Source organism: Camellia sinensis, chromosome 2 (assembly GCF_055761805.1).
Source record: "Camellia sinensis isolate YWXY chromosome 2, ASM5576180v1, whole genome shotgun sequence".
Classification (NCBI taxonomy): domain Eukaryota; kingdom Viridiplantae; phylum Streptophyta; class Magnoliopsida; order Ericales; family Theaceae; genus Camellia; species Camellia sinensis.
Window position 1 is genome coordinate 148712601 of NC_138962.1, and position 11721 is coordinate 148724321.

The 11721-nt window shown below is 34.6% G+C and overlaps 1 long non-coding RNA gene across 2 annotated transcripts; it reads right to left on the reverse strand.

Annotated features, from left to right (window-relative positions):
• Window positions 1-1054: 1054 nt before the first annotated feature.
• On the reverse strand, window positions 1055-10916 carry LOC114315430 (uncharacterized). Of its 2 annotated transcripts, XR_014361792.1 has the most exons (6): window positions 10516-10916; window positions 8902-8954; window positions 8005-8255; window positions 6366-6500; window positions 1863-6262; window positions 1055-1414 (listed from the first exon to the last, which is right to left on the reverse strand). It is a non-coding gene; the product is annotated as an uncharacterized LOC114315430 (long non-coding RNA). The 2 variants fall into 2 exon arrangements; XR_014361793.1 differs by lacking the exon at window positions 1055-1414 and having other exon boundaries at window positions 5794-6262; window positions 6377-6500.
• Window positions 10917-11721: the final 805 nt, after the last annotated feature.

The following is an 11721-nucleotide window of genomic DNA, read 5'->3' on the forward strand; positions in this document are numbered from 1 at the left end:
GTTTCAATTGGCATAGACTTTGTGGACCTTCTTTCACATTTTATAGCATCACGACATGTAACATTGTAGAAACCATGAGTTTGATCGGTAAATCCTTTAGATTAGTTATTTAGATCTCTCTATATTTGTAGAAGTTTTCCCCAAAAAATATTTGCTCTATTCTCATAGGTGCATACAAGTCGCCACCAATACCAAGATCCTAATGTGCTATGCAGGAACGTACCAATTTGTTTTGAAATGCTTGAACCTGGAATCTACAAAATTTCTTTATTCATCCAGACGTTTACAAATTATGACTGTATTATAAGCAAAATAGCCTTTTAAATAGTTTACGAATGTGCTGGCAGGCCTCATAGTGACAGGAGGCTCATGAACTGAAACTGCATTTTTTTTACGTGCATGCGCACCACACAGAACAAGATAAAGCATTTTTGGTCTAATCGTCTTTTGAGTTGAAATTGATGTCTGCAAATCTAGCTTGAAAACCTTTGTATCTTTGGGTTGTAATGTGCTGTTGAAAAGCATTAAGTTATATTGATATCATTGTCATATGCAAGCTCAAAACAAATTATGTTTGAAGCATTTGTGCAGTCATCCTCTTGAGGAATAACTAATAAACATAGCATCCACAATTTTGTTTTTGTTTTGTTTTTTTTCTCTGAATTGGTCTTATTTGGTAATTGAAAGTTGAAATTGTCATATTCATAAGAGGCTAGCTTTTTCAGTGTTATGCGAACTGCCTTGTCTTTGCAGAAATTTAATCTAAAATTATTACTTTTCAGACAGTAGGGAACTCCAAATTCCATCAAATTAAATAAATATGGATGGAGGGCTGTTATATATCATTTAAATATTTCACTAATTTTTTTCATTTCTTGTGTGACTTCTCATATGGCTTGACGGGTCGATGACAAACATTAATTTTTGTCATCACAAGATCATGAAGTTAGCATATTTAGAAAACTAGCCGTACACTTCATTGTTTCATTCAATCTGAAAAATTAGGTCCCTTTCTAGTTTCCTCTAAAATTTTATAAGTGTAACCCAAAAATTTTAAAAATATAAAAATGGAAAAAAAAGTTATAGGTACAAAAAACTATTCACAAAAATATGAATTATTTTATTTATTTTGTCCTTTCCTGCTAAGCATGAACATGAGTCTATAGCTGAAAATATAGGCCAACAGCCAAAAGGTGACGCTAATCTAATTTAGGACATGTATTAACTGCATTATCTAATTTAGAGCACCAAAATCTCCCCTGAAGTCGGGAGAGAGAAAACCTTAAGATGCATGCACCCATCCCAACTTTAGGCAGTCAGAGTGTATGGTTCAGAACCAGATTCTTCATTAAAATTGAGGTGTCTCATTTACTTGAAATGTCTACTTCTCTTCAGCAGATTGTGCTCCATCACCCTTCAAACACTTTCCCAAAATGTCATATTGAGATCCCATTAATATACATCAATAAAAAGCACCAAATGGCATTTAAACATAAACGCAAGACCAAAGGAAACCATGACAAACACATATATTCATATTAATTGAACACTTTCAATTTGCTCAATTTTTGCTGAGTGTATGAAAACAATATAAATAAATAAACAGTGATCAAGCACAGATAAAAAGAGTTCCAATGATAAAAATTAAAAAAAAAAAAAAAAAAAAAAAAAGAGTTCCAATGAAGACAATATTTGGTTTCTTCTTCAGTACCTTGTACTGTTTTTTTTTTTTTTTTTTTTGTACTCAACAACCAAATCTAACATGTATGTTGTGTTTGTTTGCTGCGAATTACAAGAAACAGAAAGATCATGAGTTTTATGACCATAGGATGAAGTGTGTGCATTGTTGTTATCCTTCCTACCTTGTCCATGTTTGGAACAAGCTCTTGTAGTTTCCTCATTCTTTCACTGATCTGGGTTCTCCTTGACTGTGAATTGCATGAATAAAGGAAGAAAACAAGTCACCAATGATAGATGTAAGCAGGAAAAAACTAGCTTTCATTCTGGAAAATCAACAATAAGAAGATTTGAGGACATATGAAAAATGACATGCCTTGTACCAACTTATTTAAAGATCTCCTGACCTCAAGTAAAGCACTCTACTCGCGATTGGGATTTTGATATAACTAGCAGGTACCAAAGATGAAAACCAAGCTTGAAAGCTTTAAACCCACAACAATGGTGGAAAAGGGTTAGACGAGAGAGAAAGAACAAGAGAGATTGAAGAAAAGTGGACCAAAAAGTGACTTTTAAACATACTGAATTCGGATACTTCGCTCGAGTGACCAATCCCTCGCTCGAGCAAAGAACACAGATTCCCAGAAGTTCAGATTCAACAAGACAGACCGCTCGAGCAACTACTCATGCGCTCAAGCGAACATCGACAACTCACAGAATCTCAGGCAGACCTGCAAAAATACTGGGAGCTTCGCGAGACCACTCGAGCGAACATTCCTTTGCTCGAGTGACGAGAAAAAGAAAAGAAATTCTGGAGTGCAACAACCTCCCCACCTTAAGAAATTTCATCCCCGAAATTAGGGAAGGACTGAAACCAAAGGACAAACCAATTCAGATGGAAACACAACCTCTGACTTAATACACGTGGGATATATTCCCGAAATAAAATCGGAGTCAAATTAGAAGCTATTCAATTCTGAGGGCAAGACATAACTTCCAATCAAAAGCTAGACTCACACTCAATATAAATTCTCGAATTCAGACTCAAAACCTCAACGCCCCAAAGACACCCAAACAAGAAGAAGCACGAGAAAGAGATCATAATTTATCAGTACACTCATCAAAATCCAAGAGACGAGGAACAACACCAACCATTCTACTCCCCTAATGACAACACCGCACAAAGATGACCAAGAGAGACCAAATCCCAATGTCGAAGGGAAAGGAAACCACCATAAAACAATACCTGGACAACACTTGCGAAAGAAAAGACGCCCCATACTCACTGCCCAAAACACAAATTGATATAACAATTGCAATCGCATTATATTTCCTCAAAATAAATATGCCAATATATATATACACATACACAACAAGCAATTCAACCCAAGTTTCCATACAACCCCATTATAAGAGATAGAACAATGAACGGTCGCAATTTTGTAAACAAAATTCTCCATTCCTCTTGAAAATCTTTTCATTTTTATATATATTCCCACTTAGATTAGATCTTCCACATTAATTTAACTATGCCATCCTAGGCCACAACACAAGGAAAAGAAATTTTCATTTTCCAAACCATTCTCAACATTCATTCGGTGAATCCCAACCATCACCCAACAACCTCCATCACTCACCCGGTGATGTTACAACCCATTTACCACACACATCTGTAATAACAATGAATAGAAACAATAATAACAGTGCATTCGAGGCATAACACAGCACATACGACTTCCCGAAAGTTGGAAGTTCCCAATCACTACAAACATCATCACTAACAATCGATAGTACACATTGGCACAAGTGCGATTACAATAATCTACATTCAAACACTTTGATTCAATTTGAGTCATTTCACAGGTTCATATCAACAACATACACACACAAGCAAAGCTCAATGCCCTCCAGTACTACCTAAGTACCACCCAACCGTACCACTTTTTACTCAAACCAAATCAATTCCCAAGATGACTATATGTCAATAAACTTCGAATACCACGCATCCAGACCACCGATTCCAAACCAAACCAAGCAACCAAACCAAATCAAACCAAGTCTTGAGTCCCATTAAATGTGATCGGCCACAAGGATCCATCTGCTCTACATGACTTAATCCACATCGACAGGCTAACCAACACGTATCACCCCTATCCAGGTTTCAACACACACCCACTTCATACCTGAGTCCAAGTTGGACTCCCTAAAACCAAATCTCACAGCTCAGCGCCAAACCGCTAAAGTGACTATTTGTCACCCAATCCAAATATCAACCATCTGACCACCCATCAATCAAAACACAGTCCATATTTCCTCCCAAGAAACACTTTTAGTACCCAACCACTAAGTTCCCTTCACATTCATAAACTCCACACAACTCTTGATCATGACGCTCACTACTTAAATTCCATACTCCTTTGCACCCACACATGACTACCATCTCTCGGCAAACTTTACCCACTTCCTCGTCATTACAAAAAACAACCCTCACACCCCTTCCAAGCACTTTCACAATCTTCTAAGTACTCAGATTAATCTCATACCATCCTAAGGTTCTACCTCCTCCCAACCATGCACTAATTGAACCATATAACTCTCTCTTTCAACAAATGTTTTTAAATCAAGTCAAGACTCCTAAGCCAATACATGCTTCATTCAGGAAATAAAATCAGCTACACAACAAAATGCTAAAATTACAAATTCATATAGCACTATCCACCCAAATGATCTTATTCTAACATATAATTTACCCAAAAGCTGTCACAATACTATTTTAAGTTCACATAGAACTCGTCACGACTAGGTACACTCCCTAACTGTACTAAGGTACTCCCAATGAAAAAGTTAACTCAAAGCCACTCTCATTCATTGAAACCAATGCCATGCCACTAACTCCAAATTTGCAACACGACTCCACACTATACTAATATTATGATGATCCACAAGATTAAACTTAAATTCAACAACTCCCATAATACAAACTCACCCAATGATAAATATTAATATCACTCCCAAGACCAACTAACTAAAAATTTTACCTCTCATCTTAGAAGTATCTAGAACAATCACAAGGAAACAGCTGCAAGAGTATTAAACAACTTAGAAACTAATCTACTCCAACTAACTAAAACGCAAGGAAAACATAACCTAATTCTTACAACTACTCATGTCACAAGAAAAAGGTGCCAATTGCCATTCAAAACAATCACGAAAAGCCAACGAATAAAGACAGAAGGGTATTCCAATGAATAATCATGTTCTTGTAGTCACTTCAAAATCCCACCTAAAATCTATAGTCAAGTCATCTTTACCCAAACTCAAAAAATAAATAAATAAACAAATTTAAAAAAAAAATACGACCACGAGCTATAATGCCATCCATTCATTATAAGAAATCTTATGTCAACAACGGATATTTCAAAACATTTTTTTTTTCTTTTTTGTTTCAAGACTAACACTGTTGGAAATTGGACTTTTAGTGGCGTTTAAAAAACGCCGCTATATTTATCAAAAACGCCGCTAATTCCTTTTGGGACATTTAGTACCAAGCGTCGAAGATGCGGAGGTCGCTGTAGCTTTATGACGTTTTAAAAACGTCGTGATATGAGTATAGAAGGCGTTTCAAAAAACGCCGCAAAATGTCCTACTATGCACATGCCGACGTCACCGCCGATATTTAGCGACGTTTTGTAAACGCCGTCGTATCTGTTTTTAAAAATATGACCGTTAGTGTTATGGTTTAGAAGGCATTTGTAGAAACGCCGTCATATCTCTCTTTTTTTTAAAAAAAAAAAAATTGTGCTAATTTTATTTAATTGAATTAAAAATATCTGTAATAAAAATGACATATAAAATATTACCTCCCATTCAAATACCTATAATAAAACTAACATATAAAATAATAACTCCATTCAAATAACAAATGAAGCATTAATTCAGTTTCTCATTCAATTAATATCCAATCATCATTACCCACAAAATAACATATCCAAAATCCAAAAATCATGTTTTAACATTAACCACAAACTAACATATATCCAAAAATCATGTTTTAGCATAGAAGTTGTGGTCAACACTGGTCTACACGCCCGCATCAGAACATAAACTGCAATCAGATTCACTAAAATAAAAATATAATAAAATTAAATCCTCAAGCATCATAAAAATTATGTTTTGAAATGGATTTTGCCATTCCAAGTAAACTTAAAATTGACTGTGTACAAAAAAAATATGGCATATTTTATAAATGCTCATCCCCATAAATTATATTCTACACTAGAATGCTATAAATTGGAATGGTGCCTTCTGAGTTCAAAGTTTGCAGAGGCCCACACATTTCAAATAAAAACTGCAACACACCCACAGGTTTCAGAAAAACCCACAAAACAAAACATGATAATTGAAATCAAGAGACCCACATTCAATTGACAAAGAAACCAAAACATATTGCGAACACTAGTTCCCCGGTAATATGTAACCTCTGTTTCGTTGTTGAGAAAAGGCCGGAAAAAGAGAGAAAATTCAAATCTTCCTAAACCTACAGATTTTAAAGATTTTCAATTTCTTTCACTTGTACCCATTGAATCTGCAACAAAAATGGAAGGTAAGAGACACAAATCATTAATCGTGAAGACTAACCACACCGAATGGAAATTAGGAGATAAAATACAAGAAAAAGTAAAGCAAACCTGCAAGTCACCTGGGCTTAGTGGATCACTGAGCAATGCGTATGGAGAGAGAGAGAGAGAGAGAGAGAACAGTCTTTTTGATAGGGAACACTGATAGGCTTTTTAGTTCGAAAAATTAACCAGTTGAGCTGCCACCTACAATTGATATTTTATACAGACAGACAACATCCAACCATCATAATAAAATGATTTGAATAAATAACAAGATGCATAGAAACAAATATATAAATATTACACCGTTGTAATCGAAATATATGACCAAAAATGAGTGAGACAACTAAAAAGAGGAGCATTAATAGCTCTAAAGTGGTGTGGGTCCCACTTGATGGGATGTTTTGCTCTTGTGTTTTTTTTTTTGTTTTTTTTTTTAAATTTTCACCTCATTAGTGGTCCATTAGTGCTCCCAAATTAGTGGGATGAATCATTGCTGCTATATGACATAATAGCAAAATCACTTAAATGAGCAGCCATTATTACGTTCAAAAGCAAAAATGGAAACACGAGTTGGAAACATTTGGTGTATCAATAGAAAATCCAAAGAAATAAGCATATATCAATATCAAAATCACAGGCCAAACAAAATTAGATGAGTCTAATGACAATCTAAATACATGTCATTGAACTGGACATAAACCACAATTTCCCCCAGAAAACCAGTACAACAGATTAAAATTCAAATTATCTTGATAGCTTTTACCAACTACAAATTATCAACTTCAGATTATCTTGTTATGTAATTTTGAAATTCAATTTTCTAAATTTAGCTTGATCGCTTATACCAACTACAAATTGTCATTTCTTTATTAAAAGTATTGGTATGTAACTTTTATTTCTTTATTAATTTTTTATCTTAAGAGAGGAAATAATGACACTCATTTTTTTAATATTTTTTTTTTTCTTCAGATATTATCAACTATCATTAGATAAGTTTCAAAATTTTATGTAGCATATATATCAATATACTAACCCCCTGCTTCAATTTATTTATTTATCTTGAGGCTGGTTGTGGAGCCAAGTCAGCAGCCTATGTGGAATGAGCAAAAATAAAAAATATTACAGGAATCAGTACAGCATATATTTGAAACCACAGATAAAGCTTTGTCGTTTTAGGCACTGTGTATAACATAAACATATAACAGCCTGAAAAGGTGGAAAGTGGATAAAAAATAGTTACCTATATAAGAGATATTTATTAGCTTTACTGAAGGCTTTTTCTAACATTTTCATCAGTCAACATCAGAGGCTATATGTTCCAGTAAACTGTCATTGGTGATTATATATTGGGTTTATTATTAACACAAGATGTACATGTTTTACATGACCTCCAAGTACATGTTTTACATGTCAGGTTCAGTTGAGTGGTTCTTGTTTCTCAGCTCTACATGTTCCCAATAATATAGAGTAACTCCTTATTTATCTATTTATTTTACAGGGAAAACTGGTTTCACTCAATAGATATATTCATAGCAAAAGTAACACAATGGAGTTTTGGATTTGACCATAAGAACACAACGCTCTCAAATCTCCAAAAAAGCACAGAGAAAAGAGGAGCAAACGACGAGTTACAAAGCTCAAAACGACCAAATTACACCAATCAAATTGCCAAAAAGTTGAGACAAGAAGCAAATCAAGCACATACCTTTATCTCCCTCCATATGTTATCTTTGTTTTGTTTTGGGACATAATGCCAAGTCGTAAAAGTAAGTGGTGCAAGACTCCCATCTCGTGCCAAAACGTCCAAATGTGAAGCAAGAGATGTGTATCCTTCAACTACTTGATTCAACTCATTTTAAACAACTTTTAAAACGCCATCTTCACTAGTACCCCATTGACCATGCATATATGTGGGACCCCTTGTTTGCTTTTGTGTGGCTTGACTTGAGCTAGGACCTACAAAACATGATGTAAAAATGAATGCTCTCTGAATGTGGACAGAAATTGACTTGGACATCATTTAAACACAAATTAAACAAGTTGAAAATGAAACCGACACAATTGAAATAGGAAAGACTAAAATGAAACGTAGGGGTATTTAACCCTATGTAGCATGTTAGGGGCCCAACCACTGGGCCATCTGCTATGTTTCCATTAAACAGAAGAAGAAAAACATTCCACCCCAATGAAAAAGTAATTAAATTCAGAAAAATAAAACCAAACACACTATCTGAAGTCCTACCTCAAGATATTGAGGGAACACGATGATATTCATAAGCTAAGGCGATCAATTAAGACAACATGGATTTAGGCATTTAACTCTAGGTAATATGATCATTTTCACATATTGTAGCAAACTATCATTTTCATGCTAGACAGCATGCCATAGAGGCTACCTATCCACAACAATGGTTGCCTTGTATATATAATTTAAGTTAAAAACTAAACATTGAGGTAGGTCTTACATCCAAGGAACTAAATATTGATACAAAATGATGAAATGACATCTAGATGTGACTATCAATTAAGATGACATGGTAACAAAGCAGCAATTCATATTGGAGCTATGTGTTTGGATAGAGCTTTCAAAAATTATACGTACCAGCTGAAACAGAGCCATGTGATGTGCTACCGCTACGTGATGTGGTAGAAAGACTGCCCGGAATAAAGATGGTTAAAATTAGTTGAGGAATCACAATCACAATCACAATCACAATCATATTAGTTGAGGAATCATATTAGTTGATCTGTTGTTGTCTTATGTGGGGTTAGCATTCATTTTTTTATAGATCTGCTTTCCGGAATAAAGAAGGAAGTAGAAGCTGGAAGTATTCCTTCAAATGTTGCTCAGGCAATGGAGAACTCTATCAGAATTATCGAAATGCGGTAAATTAATTCTCTTGAATTTATGCTATGATGTTCTAGAAAGATGATACTACTACTTTTTTATTTATTGACACAATGCTCTATTTTTCTAGTCTTAGAATTACTTCATATGGTTGAGCACTGCTGATCTTTCATTGATTTGGCATTTCATACTAAAAATATTTCTATTTGTTATCGTTTGCTTCTCAAGTAAGTTTACCATACTATTGGAACGTAAACTTAAAATGTATAAATGCTAAAATTGGAATTACAATTTAATTTTGGAAATGTGGTTTTCTACTGTCTAGCCAAGCAATTTGACACAGTTTTTTAGTAGGTGTTCGCATCAATTTCCTTTATTGACTGAAAATGGGATGATGTAACATTCCTTTTACATATCTTGTTGTTTGCTTTAAAATTATAATTGCTGCGACTATTAGTCTTATCTTTCTAATTAGGAAGATAGGTTTATGGTTTTTTGGTTGTAACTTGTAAGTAAAAAAACCACTATATGCACATAACCTATATACATCAGAGTATATGGTTGCCACACAAAACTAAGCTTATCCGAGAACCTCAAGTCTCTGACAAAATCAACAAAAGACAATAAGTAGTTGGAAAACTTTACTAACCCAAAACACACACACACACATTACAAGAAAAGCATAACATTCTTCAGTTTGTCAGTAGATGTTCTTAGTGTAGTAAGTACGCTTATTTCTCTCCCTCTTGATACTGGAAATGGGGCAAAGAAGGCATGTCCAAGAACATCCAGTTGAACCTAGAACTGAGCAGGGCATAACCCTGTATGCACCAAAAGATGGTTAAAATTGAGTTCTACAGACCTCTAGCAGTGCAATGGGTTAATGTAGAAATTATGAATCATTTCATCTTGACTTTAATTGACTAAGGTCATGAGCATTATTAAAGTAATTAGCAGAGTGTTCTTGCTACCATGATTGAACTAGAGAAATTAGCAGCGCATTATTAAAGTAATTAGCAGTGTTCCCAATATATGAACCCAAATTAATTTATTCCAAATAGTTGTACAAGAAATTAATTTATTCCAAATAGTTGTACAAGAATGACTTCAGCTATATATATACATATATATTTATATTCAGGTCAGAATCAAATATCAGTTCAGATTAATTCAAATATCATATCAGATTAATTCAAATATCAGTTCAGCTTGATTTAACAGGACATGTAACATGATTCAAATATCATATCAGATTAATTCAAATATCAGTTCAGCTTGATTCAACAGGACATGTAACATGATTCAAATATCAGTTCAGCTTGAGAGAGAGAGAGAGAGACAGTTAGAGACAGAAACAATGGAGCTCACCAATCTGAATCGCTGAGATGAAATTCGATTTCGAGAGAGAACTGAAATGGCTCTGATGAATCATCGATCTGTTTCGCTGAGACCGAGCTGAATCTCTAAATTACAGAGCTGAACTGACAGAGATAATTAGGGTTTAGACAGCAGAGAGAGAGAGAGTCGCTCACCGATCTGAATCGATTTTGAGAGAGAGCTTCGAAATGGCTCTGATGAATCACCGATGTAAGATCTTGGAAATGGCTCTGATGAACTTTGAACTTTGAAATGGCTCTGATGAACACTCACCGATCTGAATCGATTTCGATTTTGAGAGCCAGAGCGAGCGCGAATGTGAGTGTGAGTGTGAGTGAGAGTGAGAGTGAGAGTCAGATTCAAAATAAAGGTGAAGCAGGGAGAGGGAGCGTGTGGGACAAAACCATTTCAAGACGTTTGTATTCGTAAAACGGCGCCGTTTTGATTAGAGAAAAATACAACGTTTACGAAACGCTGTTAAATATTACAAATATTGGCGTTTTAAAAAATGCCGTTAAAAATACACCTCAAAAATTGATATTTCCAGTAGTGTAACAAAATGATAAAAGTGCCTCATACCAACTTACCCCCCAACAAGAGATCAGCCAAATAACTACTTCTAAGATAATGTCACCACAAAACATGATGGAATAAAAATTAAAATAAAGAATCACCTTCCATCAAACAAAACTAAATACCTCTTAATTAGGACCATCACTAACCACCTAAGATCAAATGCACCCAAATTAAATCCAATGATAATACCAGACCAACATATCAACACCACAAATTCTCACCACACCACAAATTCTCACCACACCATACCACACCACACCTATAGCTAAACGAAATATCAATATAAGGGATTCACAATACGTATACCAATGATACAAGACAATCTTATAGCTAATAACAAGGGATACAAAAATAATCTCCATTTAAACACATTGTTTGGGAAGGGTTAAACTAGCCCATCCCAAATTAAAATAGCTAATTAAAAAAGACATCCCAGCACATCACTCCTTACTTTTTTGCATGCCTTTTCATAAAATGTCAAATAGCCAACTAAAATAGCCTATTCCTAAACAGGGCTTATTTCAATCCAAAATACTCACGTATTACCTCTAATCTTCACAATTTCTAACTTATAGCTGTAACGCCTTCAAAATAAACCCACATTATACACAATATTGGCAT